This window comes from Lissotriton helveticus, chromosome 12 (assembly GCF_964261635.1).
Source record: "Lissotriton helveticus chromosome 12, aLisHel1.1, whole genome shotgun sequence".
Lineage (NCBI taxonomy): Eukaryota > Metazoa > Chordata > Amphibia > Caudata > Salamandridae > Lissotriton > Lissotriton helveticus.
Window position 1 is genome coordinate 242,610,863 of NC_136073.1, and position 13,664 is coordinate 242,624,526.

Below are 13,664 nucleotides of genomic sequence, written 5' to 3' on the forward strand. Positions count from 1 at the left end.
TAGGCTACAGTTAGAGTCCAGCCTAGCTGCTTTATACATTTACCAGTTCTGTCCCATGGCCTGCTCGCATGCTTCCTTAAATCTTCATTCTTCAATAGCTTCTTGAAGGTGGCATCCTTCAGATAGATTCTCATGAGTGATTCAAGAATGTGCAACAGTGCGGGCCCTTGTACTCCAAGACTTATACTCTGTGAGAAACATTTACAAAATGTGCATGCAACACAGGAACCAAAGTTGCTGTAGCGTGTTTTGTGAATGGGATAGAGCAGGATAGCTCCAGATCTGCTAGGATTTTGTGCTGCTACTGTTATTTCCTGCCCTGGCTACTTTTAGACCATAGTGCAATGGTTTGTGCATGATGTATAGCATAGGTTTTTACTAGGAGGGTACCCTTCTGGTACAAAATACCATGCTAAGACATAGTTTAAAACGTTCCCCACTTTGTATGTGTGTGTTGAGTATAGTACACAAGAAAAGTTAGAAACATACGGAGAAAAGAAACCTTTCTCCAACATTGCGCCTGCCTCAAGGTGTAACGTTTTGCCACAAAGCTCTGGCTCTTAATTTTAGTAGACAGGGCTTTGCATGAAAAACCTTGATTGATTCCGTGGGAATGCCGATGCACCACCTGTGGGACACTACTTTAATGCAAAGCAGCGCAAAGTAAATTCCAAATCAACTCTTAGCACCAGCTTACCTCACTTTCAGGGACTTTGCGGTGGTGCAAAATGTTGATAAACTTGGTCCTGAGTTTCTATTGCTTGCCCTTGTTGGGTTGTGATGGGGGTGGGGGGCACAGAAGGCAGAATTCCTGGTGCGAAATTATTTGTTCCTTTTTAGGCACTTGCTTTTGTATCCATATGTAGGTGTTGTGAAACACCCGAATACCTATCCGGTAACACCACAGATTGTGCTGAATAATTTGCCAGTAATTACATATTATGCTGCATAATTTTTAATTTACCTTTTAGTCACCGCACAATTCAGCTAACTGTATCACATCATTTTGCAATGCTATAGCACGTCATTCTGATGCTCTTGGATAAAAAAGAGGCCAAAGAAAAAGAAAGCGAGGTGCACAGAAAGGCGTGTTACTAGGAGAGCGAAGGGACGTAAGAAAGTATTTTGAGCAGAGGAATACCACAGACGTTGGTTAAACACAAAAATATAGGCTGGGTCAACCAAAAAAGTAATTATGTCTAAGAGGAGGCGGGCTTGGGGTAAGAATGGTGAGCGGTGAAAGAATAAAGATAGTAGGATGAAAGGAGGCATGGGAGAAGGTAAAGGTTAGGGCAACAGAGAAGCCAAGGAAAAGGGAGAGAAGAGTTTGGCGCACGAGGACTAGGAAGACGGCCAATCACACACACGCAGCCCTCCAATTGGAGGTAGTGTGCGCGCGCAGAGGAGCATCCCTCAGCTTCACTCCGGTGATCAGTCAGACGCGAGGGCATTCAGGTGCTGGCTGCACATGACAAGGTCTGCTGGGCGCCTCCTGGCAGCAGGATAATGGGATATTACAGAGCCCACTGAGCTGAGAGCTGCTCGGGGACGCGGCTGTGATCGAGACAGCCAAGTAGAAAATCTACCTCTTCCAGAGCATGCAGTTATCGAAGCATATGGAGGAGAAAGGGCCTGATCTCAGGTCGGGGAAAGGGTTTGTGTGCAGGATAATTCTTCACCGACCGACAGTCCTTGCAATCCGAATATAACTTGTTTCCAGTCCACTGAATTCATAGCACTTATATTATGATAATGCACAAAAGCCTGCAATACCCACGGGTCTTTCCAAATTGTGGACTATCCCCCATATTCATCAAAGTCCCGTTTTGCGAGTCCTTAATAGCGATTTTTAAGGAATCGCTATTAAAGACTCGCAAAACTGGATGCATGTACAAATCGCAAAATTTATAGCGATTTCTACATCTTCCTTATTTGCGATTCGCTAATTGCTAATTGCAAATAAGGAATGACTCCCCATTCATTCCTATGGGCCAAAGGCCCATAGGAATGAATGGGGAGTCAATGCTTATTTGCGATTAGCAATTAGCGATTCGCAAATAAGGATGCGATTTCAAGGGTGCCAGGGGTGTCCAAAGGACACCCTGTAGCACCCCTGAAATGTAAATGTAGACTGATGTTGCGCACACACATGTCCAAAGGACATGTGTGTGTGTAACATCCAACTTAGAAAAATGCACTAAAGTGCATTTTTCTGAGTTTTCGCTATTTACCACGAAGTTACACTTCGCAGTAAAGAGCGGCCCAATATTGCGATTTCGCACTTTTTAAAAGGTTCATGAATAGCATTTAAGGAATCTCTAATTGAGATTCCTTAAATGTGATCGCATTTTGAGAAATCGCAATAATTTGCGATTTTTCAAATTGCGCGTTCATGAACCATTGATGAATCACAAATGCCATTTTTGCAGGCGCAAACGGCCGAATTTTGCGATTCGCACCGTTTGCGCTTGATGAATCTACCTGTATGTGTCATTAAAAAAAAGAGTGCGCTTCTCGACTGTAAAGATTTATTACAGTGAAGTTCTGACGTCACAATGCCTCATGTCAGAGGCAGCAGGAGTCTGAAAGCTGCTCTTTCCGTATTACTTCGACTGTCTCTTAAACACGAGATAAAACGGATGACTTTACAGATCTTTTGACACATACATTCTTTCTCTGACAAATCTATCTGTCAAGGTAACGTTTTAAGCGCCTGTTTTTACTTCGTTCACCTCTGGGGAGCAAGACAGAAGAACAGAGACCGCATTGCAGAAAATGTAGCCCCTGCACAGACCCCAACTTCCGATAAGGGTCGTATTTTCAATCATATTACACAAGGGCTGCAAGACCTTGGAAAGTGTAATGGAAAGGTTATCTTAAAAGGTTATCTTAAATTATATTGGTTCAAAGTTAGAACAAACGTTCTTGGAATGAAATTGCCCATGTTCCAGAAAAAGGTAGGGGCATATCAGCAACAGACGGCGATAAATATCGCAAAGCGCGCTTAGCGCTTTCATATTTATCATCGCCTATCGCTGGAATGTATCGCCCGGATAACGCGTTATCAACAACGCATTTCTCCAGGGCGATAAATAATCCAGCAAAAGCGGCGTTATGTGAGAATATCACTGGAAATCCAGCGATATTCCCACAGCGAAAGGGGAAATCTTGATTATAGGGAGCTGTGGATTCAGCCACTGAATCCTCCTCCCATGTCAAAGATAGGGTAGTCATGAAAAAAGCAGACGTACATTACCGGCGATAGCAGTGGTTAGCACTGTTTTTAATATCGCTATGGGTGTCCTAGGCCGTATTGTAAATACGTAGAAGGACAGTTAGCGATCATTTTCCATTTGTTTTCGCTTGCAACGCCTAGGTGGCATTTCATTAGAGATGCAAAGCGAGGCGTGAACAAAGTGGGAGCTGAATCAAGGAAACACGCAATAGCGTGTCCTTGTAAATAATGCAATATAATTATCGGAGCTTTTTGCCCAAAAACGGACGCTAAAGTGCCGATAATTATATTGCCAGCCCTTGATGATATGCCCCTTTGAGTTTAGGGATCACTAGTGCTTCCTGTAGATGTTCACCACAATGGGAGTTCCCCAAGAGCGAAATGTGTACTTGGGTCTCAACTTTATCATCACTGCATTTTAATCAGTGGTTTGAGCTGAAAGCAGATTGTGTCTGAGTGTTTGTGTAGTGTCACATACAATCCTCTGTACATGACAGGGTTCTTTAAGAAATACTCTTGATGTCCCCTCAGGGTCGTCATCTTTAAATTTGTGGAATTAGAGTACTGAATAAAGACCAATGAGTTTTGTGATAAGTGAAATAGCCAGAATAAAGAGCCCGGTGTCCCTGATTCACAAGATCTGTCAATCAATTCTTATTCTCCAGACCTGTAAAACTTCCAAGATTTGCTCTAGAAGAGTATCTTGAATCCTGGAGGAGAAATGGGAAGACAAGGAAGAATCTACATTAGGTATTCATGATAAGCCTGAAGAAATAATGGCTGTGATGCCTGTGAAAGTAGTGAGGCAATGCCTTGCATTGGGGCAGCATGCTGGGGGAATGTCATCTCTACCTTTGGTGTCAATCTTGGCTCTTACAAAAACAATGTGCCAATTATTAAGAATACTAACCTGAGACAGAGCCTAGAACTTTATATTGTAGCAAAATCTATGTTTTTACTAAAGTTTTGATTTGACTGCCTCCCGCAAAAAAGACTGAAGATTATGCTGAGGGACTAAAAACTTCAGTTTTTTTCATGGCGCCAGATCTAGTTTGACACCGAATAAGGAATTCATACACCTGGATTCAGAGAAGAAGGTTTCAGCAAGGTGCACCTATATCAAGAGCGCTTTTCTTGATTGCGTTTTTTCTTGGATTTGGATGAAATCACATCAAGAACCGTCCTTCTTCCCCCCCCTTTGTTGAAGCAATATAAAGACTACGCCGAATAATGTGAGTTGTTCGGATTCGTTGTGGAAGGCTTTTTAATTTGTCATTGCAAACCAGGTTTGGACCAATCTTGAAATATTTATTTAGCTGCAGGAGTAACCCAGAGTGATGTTTATTTATAAGTATACCCATAGTGAAGTTTGGTTCTGCCATGGACAATGGCATGTGAATGAATCAAATCAAAAGATGCGGGTGTGATAACAGTATGTGTTATAACATACAATGATATGTGCATAGAATGAAAATAAGGTGTGGTTTTATTATTGTTTGTCTATAATTTTTTGAAGTGCTCAAAAGTTCAGAGAACCCAAAAAGAGACAAGGGCTTGAAACGTGTCGGATGTAGTTTCACCAAACAAGTGCATTGAAATTATTATTTGAGCTCAGTGATGCTAATGTTTGTAACGTCATTGAAGCAAAATGTTCCCTGAGTTCTGTGCAGGCACTGTTTGGTTACAGCCCATTTAGTTAGGAGCCACAAATGATGATAAAAATAAAAAATATACCAAGCTCCCAACAGGCCAACAACAAAGTCAGAACCTGTGCACTTTTTTTTTAGTTTTATATTGTGTTTTGTACATATTTGTTTATGTCTTAGTTTTGCATGGATTGTACTGACTATGAACACGGTAAATGTGACCCAAAATGTGGGGCTAACTATGAGAAATAGATTCACACCCTTCACAGACCTTGAGGCCTGTGATTGACTGACGATGCCTGGCCTAGAACAAATCTCACAAAGCCAATTATTGGAGGGGAAATTGTCTCACAATCAAGGGAAAAATAGTATCATTCACGCTGGGAGCAAGGGTTACAAAACCGTTGTAAAAATAGCTTCCTGGAATTTAGCAGGTTTGGGCAGAAAACAGAATGATCACTCACGGTTGGCAATGTGGCAAAACCATGATATTGTATGCTTCCAGGAGACTTGGGGCCTGGAAAATATTCATATAGATGGGTTTCGATCTTATCAAACAAACACTGCTCTATCTCCGGCGGGGAGAGCAAGAGGAGGCTTGCTAACCATAATAGCAAACACACTGTGTATTAAAATAATAAAAATGGTGTCCCCAAGCCCATATTTCCATTTATTACTGTAGGAGGGAGGTACTGATCAGGATTGGCTACTGATACATTTCTATAATAAGTTAGAGACCCTCATACAATAGTGAGATTTTTTAGAAATTGAACTAAGAAAAGTTAGCATAGGAAAGAGGAAAAAAGATATATAGGGGATTATTAGGATCTCGGGTGGATCACCACCGCCTGCATGGCGGTGGCAATCCACCTGAAATCCGTCCCCGCCCGCCACCCATTTCCCCCGCCATATTACTATGGCGGGGGGACCACGTCGGACGGAAAGAACGTCCACCACTTGTTGACCGGGCGGAAAAGCGTTTAATATGGTGGTGTGTCTGCTAGACACCCCCATCCATATTAGGATGGGGGCGGACACATGTCTTTTTGTGGCGGCATAAGGCAGGTGGGAATCTCTTGCGGGGGCCCATTGTGGGCCCCCAGGGACTCTGGGGGTGGGGGATACACATGGGGGGTACCTATGGTACCCCCCTGCATTGCAATGTACAACGTGGCAGGCACCGCGCGGTGCCTGTCATGTTGTGCATTGACATGCATGATGTGCATTTTAGCATTGCCAGCCGCAATGTTAAATATGCAGGATGCGCCTGCCACTGTGGCGGGCGCCTCCTAATGGCCCCCACGGGACCCTCGCCCTTATGGCGGGTGGTCTCTTTTTACGTCGGGATGGCAGGCGGACAAAGTCCACCCGCCATCCTAATAACACCCATAGTGTGGATGGGCGATTTTAACGTGCAGCTATACAAGCTCAAATCAAATAGGACTTGTGGTCTCGAAGATATACAGGGCAATAATTTATTCCACTTTACACATCATGAGTAGAGAAACTGTTTAAATAGATTCCTCCATACAAGGAATGTGGAAATTATAAATGAGTTGGACACATCAAATGGCAAATTTCATAAGACTTTCAACCGAAAGGATTATGACTCAACCATAGATTATAAAATAGTGCCAGGCCCGAAACGGGAAAAGTTAGCCCAATAAGTAATACAATTGACTGCTTTTAGTGACCACGCTATCCCCTCCACTTCTTTATTGATAAATCTGAGGGGGGAAAAGTCGGCCCAAAAAATAGAGAAGTCTACCCTATCTTTGAAAAAACGGGTACCAACTGAAGTGGGCACAAATAGACAAGATGAAAATAATACCTCAGTTCTGAGCTGAAAATATGGTGCTCGTCCTAAAATGCCTAGAGCATGATTGTAATACTTCCCTTTTGCCCTCTTCTTTTGAGACCCGACTGAAGAAAAGAAAATTTGCCCTGACAGGTATTAAAACCCCATCAAAAACACAGGAGAAAGGGTGGTTTTATCGAGTTTATTCAAAAGCCCTAAGGAATTTGCATAAAGCCCTAAAAGAACAATCAAAAGATAGGGACCAGATCAAGTTGCTCCGTAGGGCATATGCGGTGCCCAGAATAGGATAGAGAAGAGGTTATAAGAGAAATAGCAAGGGAACAATTGGAGATAACGGCCACCTTCAAGAATTCAAAAGACTTTTGGAGAGTGATCAATGCTCCTTATTTAAAAAAAAATAGTGACCCGTCTCTAGATATTCATGTAAGTGAAGATCAATGGGTAGCCCACTTCGAAGAGATTTTCTACTCAAATAACCTCTTTGGGTCTAACGATCCTGATATAAAAAGACCATTAAATGAATATCTGACCTTTTCAGTACTGAAGGTTACTAGGGGAGTGGGTAAGTGCACTAGTGGCATGGCACAAGGCCCCGATGGTGTTCCCGTTGATTTCTTTCTCGACCACCAGGAATTATGGGCCCATCTATTATTCAAGGTTTTTAATGAAATTGCTAAAACCTCCCCACTAGCCTGATAGAACATTAGTATTATCATTCCAATATATAAAAAGGGAGATAAATTAAAACCACAGAACTACAGTCCTATCTCATTACTGGATACTACGGCAAAGCTAATGGGACGCCTATTATTAAATAGGTTAGAAGAGTGGGTAAAGGAGAATATTATCATGATGCAAGTCCAATATGGTTTTCAGGCTGGTAGAGGCACTATAGACCAGTGCCTCAACCTAGCTATTATAACTGATATATATATTAGAGCAATAAAGTGGCAGATCTTTTGGGGGTTTTATGGACCTTAGTTCTGCCTTTGATTGTGTAAACCATCCTCGTTTGTGGGCGATAATGGAGGAAATGGGGGTGGCCCCCAAACTCACCCCTTTTATTCGCCAGCTGTACTCAAATGCAATTGCCAGTGTTAGGTCCGGGAAGGACGGGGAGTGCACCCGCTTTTTTAAGATCGCAAGGGGTGTTAGGCAGGGGGGCGTTCTCACTCCCTTCCTCTTTTCTTTATACACAAACGGGATTGGTGCTGCATTGACTGGAGAAATATTAGACGTGTCCACTTGTGATTCCTAAACTATACCGATTCTGGCATATGACGATGCTGCAGTGTTAATAGCTCATATGGGGGTGGCCCTTCAACCATTTATAACTGCCTATGCTTCCCATAGGGCTTCAGTGGGCCTAAAAGTAAATGAAGCAAAGTCCTTTGTACTTATGGTAGGTACCCCTGTGGTAAAGAGATCGCAATCTTTGACTGTTTGACTCTTTTTCATATCTAGGGGTCCATTTTGATAGAAAACAGTCCGGGGCTGACAAGGAGGGAAATAGAGCTCTGGGGATGGAAAGGAGAATGGCAGCTCTACATTCTTTCTCTAGTAGACTGGGCACAAAACCACTAGCCATTATAAAGTCAATATACCAGGCAAAGACACTCTATGCAGCCACATATTGGGCAGGTGTATGGGGAATGTTCCCGGTAACGCAACTTCAAAATCTAGAAGACCGATTTTTTAAGAAAGTACTTTCTCTCCCCAGATAGTGCTCGAATTATATTTGCCACACGGAAGCAGGACTACCCTATATAAAAGATAATATTAAGCTTATAATTAAAAATTGTATTGCTATGGAAAATTCGTGTAAATTTCCACGGCTTCAGTATGTGAGGGTAAACCTAGTTGCTTTAGGTTTAGAGGAACTGTTCACCTCTTCCAACTTGTGCAGAATAACTCCGAAACCCAAACTAAAGGAAATCTTCTTCCCAAAGGCAGCATTTGAGCGCCAGGAAGGAAATCAGCAGACAAAATCAGTTATGTTATACTTTCAATTGCCACCTATAATTGTGGGGGATTTTTCCTACTTATACAATATCATAAATAAACAACATACATTTATTTTGCTGAGATTCTGATCAAACTTAACTACATTCATGCTTGGGAATCCTTCAAGAAGGTATAGGAGCTGTGATCTCTCGGCATTCCCATGTGATAGGGAGTCGGTGCAGTCAGACCTAAACACCTTCTTTTTTTGTGGGCTTTATAAGAAGGAGAGAGTCAGATTTATCCTCCCAATCCTAAAAAAGCTAAGGTTTAGGCAATGACGTCCGGCATTATTTTTTATAAAACAACTTGAGGATCCTAATATCTGTTTTGTGACAGCCTCTTTTTTGCTAGCTTGCCTAAGAAGTAGGACAAATATGGCAGGCTAGCAAAAAATATGGCACTCACTGAACATGAAGCATGATAAGTTAGTTACTTTTAATGGCTAACTATGCACAGGCTACTTTATGATTATTGATTATCATGCTGTTTTCATTAATACAACTGTTAATTAATATGTTTATATATATCTTCAAGTGGGTTCTATAAGACTTAGATGATGTTGTGATTTTTTACCTTGACTAATTAATTTGTCAGACTGTAACTGAATCTGATCTATTTAGCTTAATATGGTTTTAAATGTATTTTACCTTTTTTGTACTTTTATGATCCGTAGATCACAAAACAGATCGAATAAAGTAATTTCTAAGTCTAAGTCTTAGTATTGACTATGCACATTTAGGATTATGCTGATAATTGTTGCATATTTTGTTAAATGTACTCTTAGGGCATCATTACACCGTAGCAGACTGGACCTACCCAACCCTATGTCGGTGGTTCCGACAGCACAATTTGGATGCAACCACCCGATGGGCGGTCACAAACATCCATTTTAAAATGGCAGCTTGTGCGGCGGGTGGAAAAGGCCAGCAGCACAAGCTGCCATTGCAAAATGGGTGTTTTTAAACATCCCTACAGCGTGTGGCAAGCACCTCACGGGGTTGTACGGCTTTACAACGCGTTGTTTTACACCGCGTGCCGTTACAACGCGTTTTTTTCAACGCAAGTCGTAGAGGGGTGCGGACTTCGGAATTTTTTAATGTACTATTCTAACACCAGCCTACGTACAGTAGGGAAGGTGTTGGATAGTAAATTAAAAAAGTCCTTGTCCTGCAGCGCCCTCCAGCGCAAGTCGTGGTAACGACTTGCGTTAGAAAAACCGCGTTGTAACGGCACGGCGGTGTAACAGCCACGTCGTAAAGGCTGTTCCCCCCTCACGGTGCCTGCCGCACGATGGAAGGATGTGTAGGGGGGCACCATAGGTGCACCCCAGCCCTCATAGAAGAGGCCGCAGGGGGACTGGGGCACTGATAGGGCACCCAAAGTCACTTTCTGACAGCCTTTCCATGTCGGAAAGGCCGACATGGAAAGGCTGTCAGAAAGTGATATCATAATCCGACGGCAGAGCTAAGGCTGGCTCCGCCGTCCTTATGGGAATATGATGGCTTCCAACTCTCCGACGGGCTCCTAGAGCCCATTGGAAGCTCAGCAGGGGGTCCCTCCACCCATTGCCTCTGCCCTCCGCATTGTAATTCAGTGGGCAGACCGCAATGGCAGATGTCGGGCAGACCACAGCCAACGGTTGGTTGGTTGTAGTCCGACCGACATCGTAATCTGGCCATAAAAGTATTTTTCAAAATAATTGTGCAAATAAATGGTGAGCTCAGTGATTCAGTTGTATGAGCATGGCTAGAAGTACGTTTGTGAATGTGTGTCAGTACTGGCAATTCTGGTATTGTTTGTGTTTGGAGTGGCCAGTCTTACTGACTAAGGGCCCAACCCTGTATAGTTTGTACTTTTGGAAAGTTGACATTTTCTTGACTTAGCCATTTGGCACCTGCAGCCTGTCTCTGTGTCATGTGACTGGGTGTAGGTGACAGTTGTGCTTTGTGTATTCCTTCTAAACAGCCACACCTAATGGGGAGCTTAGGTGTGACTGGTTGGGCCATTACTGGCAGGATGGAATGGAGGAGCTGGCCCAGCCCCACTTACAATTGAACAGGTTGTGTCCTGTCTCCACACAAAGGGCTGCATTTCCCCTGTATTTTATATGGAGCCAAGGCCAGAAAGGCAGGGCATCTATGCACTTTGAAGTCATGCCTCTAGAGGCTTCTCCCCACTTCAGAGGCACAATTGTATATAAATGCTGGACCTCAGACACCACCATTTTAGCACATTTCTGGACCTCTGAGTACCCTGTCAGGAAGAGCGACTGCAATAAGGACTCACACTCTGCTGGACTGCTGCTCAAAAGGAACTGCTGTGCTGACCTCATACCTAGGAAAGTAGAATTGGACCTGCAACTTCATCTTGAACCCAGGATATGGGAGTGACTTCAGGGGCTACTTTGTTGGCCTCCTGCTCTGGGCCCCAGAGAAACGAAAGGCTTCCCAAACAGCTCCTGGACCCAGCTGCAGCGAGTTTCTCACCACTAACTGGTGTCTCTCAGGTTTTGGACCGTCGGTTTGGCTCACAGGCTCTTAAATCAAGCTTTTGGCCTCTTTGAGACTGCATCAACATGAAGCACCAGCCCGCCTGTCTGGGACGCCTGGCCTGCTCTTTGTGCCACACCAACAGCCTTCTGTGATGCCCTCCTTGATCCTTGTGACCCTCTTCAATGCGAATGGGACTCTTAGCACAAAATTTGACAATGTAAATCTTCAGGGGGACTAACTTGAGAATGTATCTGGCCAGTGATCCGCGGGATGTAGCCTGATATTTGGTGGCGGTGTCTGCAAGACACCGCCAGCCAAATTAGGATGCATGTGGAAACATGCTTTTCCACGGCGGGTTTTCCGCCGTGGAAAAGCATGTGGTCTTTGGTGTTTGGGGGCCCGTTGCGGGCCCCCAGGGTGTCAGGGGTGGGGGGTGCACATGGGGGGTACCTATGGTACCCCCCAGCATTTACATGCACAAAGCGGCAGGCACCGCGCAGTGCCTGCTGCTTTGTGCATTTAAATGTTAAATATGCGTTTTTAACCTTGCGGCAGTTGCTGCTTCAAGCAGCACCTGCCGCAATGTTAAAAATACAGGATGTGACCGCCAGGGTGGCGGTCACATCCTAATTCGCACGGAGGGACCGCCGCCGCCCCTGCGGACAGTCCCTCCACCTCTAGGGGTGGAAGACAGAGGCAGGTCCGTCCGCCATCCTAATAGGCCCCACTATTTGGTTGGGGGGCATTGCCTATGGTGAGAAAATTTACCTTTGACCGAAAATTGTGTTTGAATGATGAGTTTCTAGCATATATGACAAGGTGGTTAAGGGAATTTTTAAATAACAATAGGGACACTGCCCCAATTATTATCGTCTGGTATACATTTAAAGCCTGCTTTAGGGGGGAGGTCTTAAGTTTTGGGTTAGCGCGGCAAAAAAAAGTAAAAATCAGAGATGGAGTTGTTATACCAGGAACTACAGGCTGCAGAGGAGAAGCTAACGGTGGGGATTGTTACTCGGGGTAATATAGATACGTTAGAGGTTGAGGTGGCAAAGAAAAGGGCAACATTTTTGGGAGTATGGGATAGTGAAAACGCGAGAAAATATTTGGTACAACGGAAGATCTGCCCTGAGTATGGCGAAACAGTAGGACGACCTTTAGCTTTAAAGCTACGTATGAATGAGGCTAGTCGCAATATACCAGGTTTAAAAGATAATTTTGGGGTGTTAAAGACGGATCCCAAAGACATTTTGGCCATTTTTCATGAATTTTACTCTATGCTATATAAGATGGAACAAAACACTATAGAGGAATTAGACTTTACTCCATTAGGTGAGTTAGTTAAATTAGAATCATTAGCGGTTGACTTACTGGACACCCCCATATCACTGGATGAGCTAACTAGTGCAGTAAAAAAACGTTGGCAATGGGGAAAGCAGCAGGCCCCGATCAATTACCAGGGGAAATATACAAAGTGTTTTTGAAGAATTAAAAGGGGTAATGCTAGGCACATTTAGGGTAGCTCAAAATGGGTTGGTGCCAAAATCATGGAATGAGGCTACTATTGTAGTCTTCAGCAAGAAGGGTAAAGAGGCTGATCTTCCGGGGTCATACCAACCCATCTAACTTTTAAATTGCGATGGGAAGATATATTCCAAAATTTTGGCTAATCGCCTATCTAAAGTAATTGCCTCATTAGTATCTATTGATCAACACGGTTTTATCCCCGGTCGAGGAACGGTGGCGCATATAAATAAAGTTATTACCTTATTTGATATAGCCGAGGTAGAGAAACGCAATTTGGGGCTGATTCTGCTTGACACAGAAAAAGCGTTCGACCGGGTGGAATGGAACTATTTATGGCTACTCATGGAGAATATGGGATTTCCTAGAAAATTTATGACGGCATTGCAAGTTCTATATGAGTTACCGATAGCGAGAATAGTATCTATGGGCACAACTTCAGAAATAGTGCAGATTACTAGAGGTACAAGGCAGGGGTGCCCCTGCTCTTCCCTGCTTTTCGCATTATATATCAACCCTTTTATTCATATGATTTCTAGTAGTACAGCTATTAAACCATACTGGGTACGAAATATCCCCCACAAAGTCTTCGCTTTTGCTGTTGATATTGCGATAACATCAGAAGATCCCGCCCTCGCTCTGATAGAGTTTGAACGGTTGGCCAGGTCCTTTGGACAACTGTCTGGCTATAAGTTAAATGCTGCGAAAACGCAGCTGGTATGTTCTGAAACGGTGAGAGTTAATGATCCTATGTAGTTGTGGAAGCAACCTATTTGGGTGTTAAGAAAAGGGCAGCTATGTCTGAGGTAGTGGAGGCAAATTGGCCTGCTCTTTGTGCCACACCAACAGCCTTCTGTGATGCCCTCCTTGATCCTTGTGACCCTCTTCAATGTGAATGGGACTCTTAGCACAAAATTTGACAATGTAAATCTTCAGGGGGACTA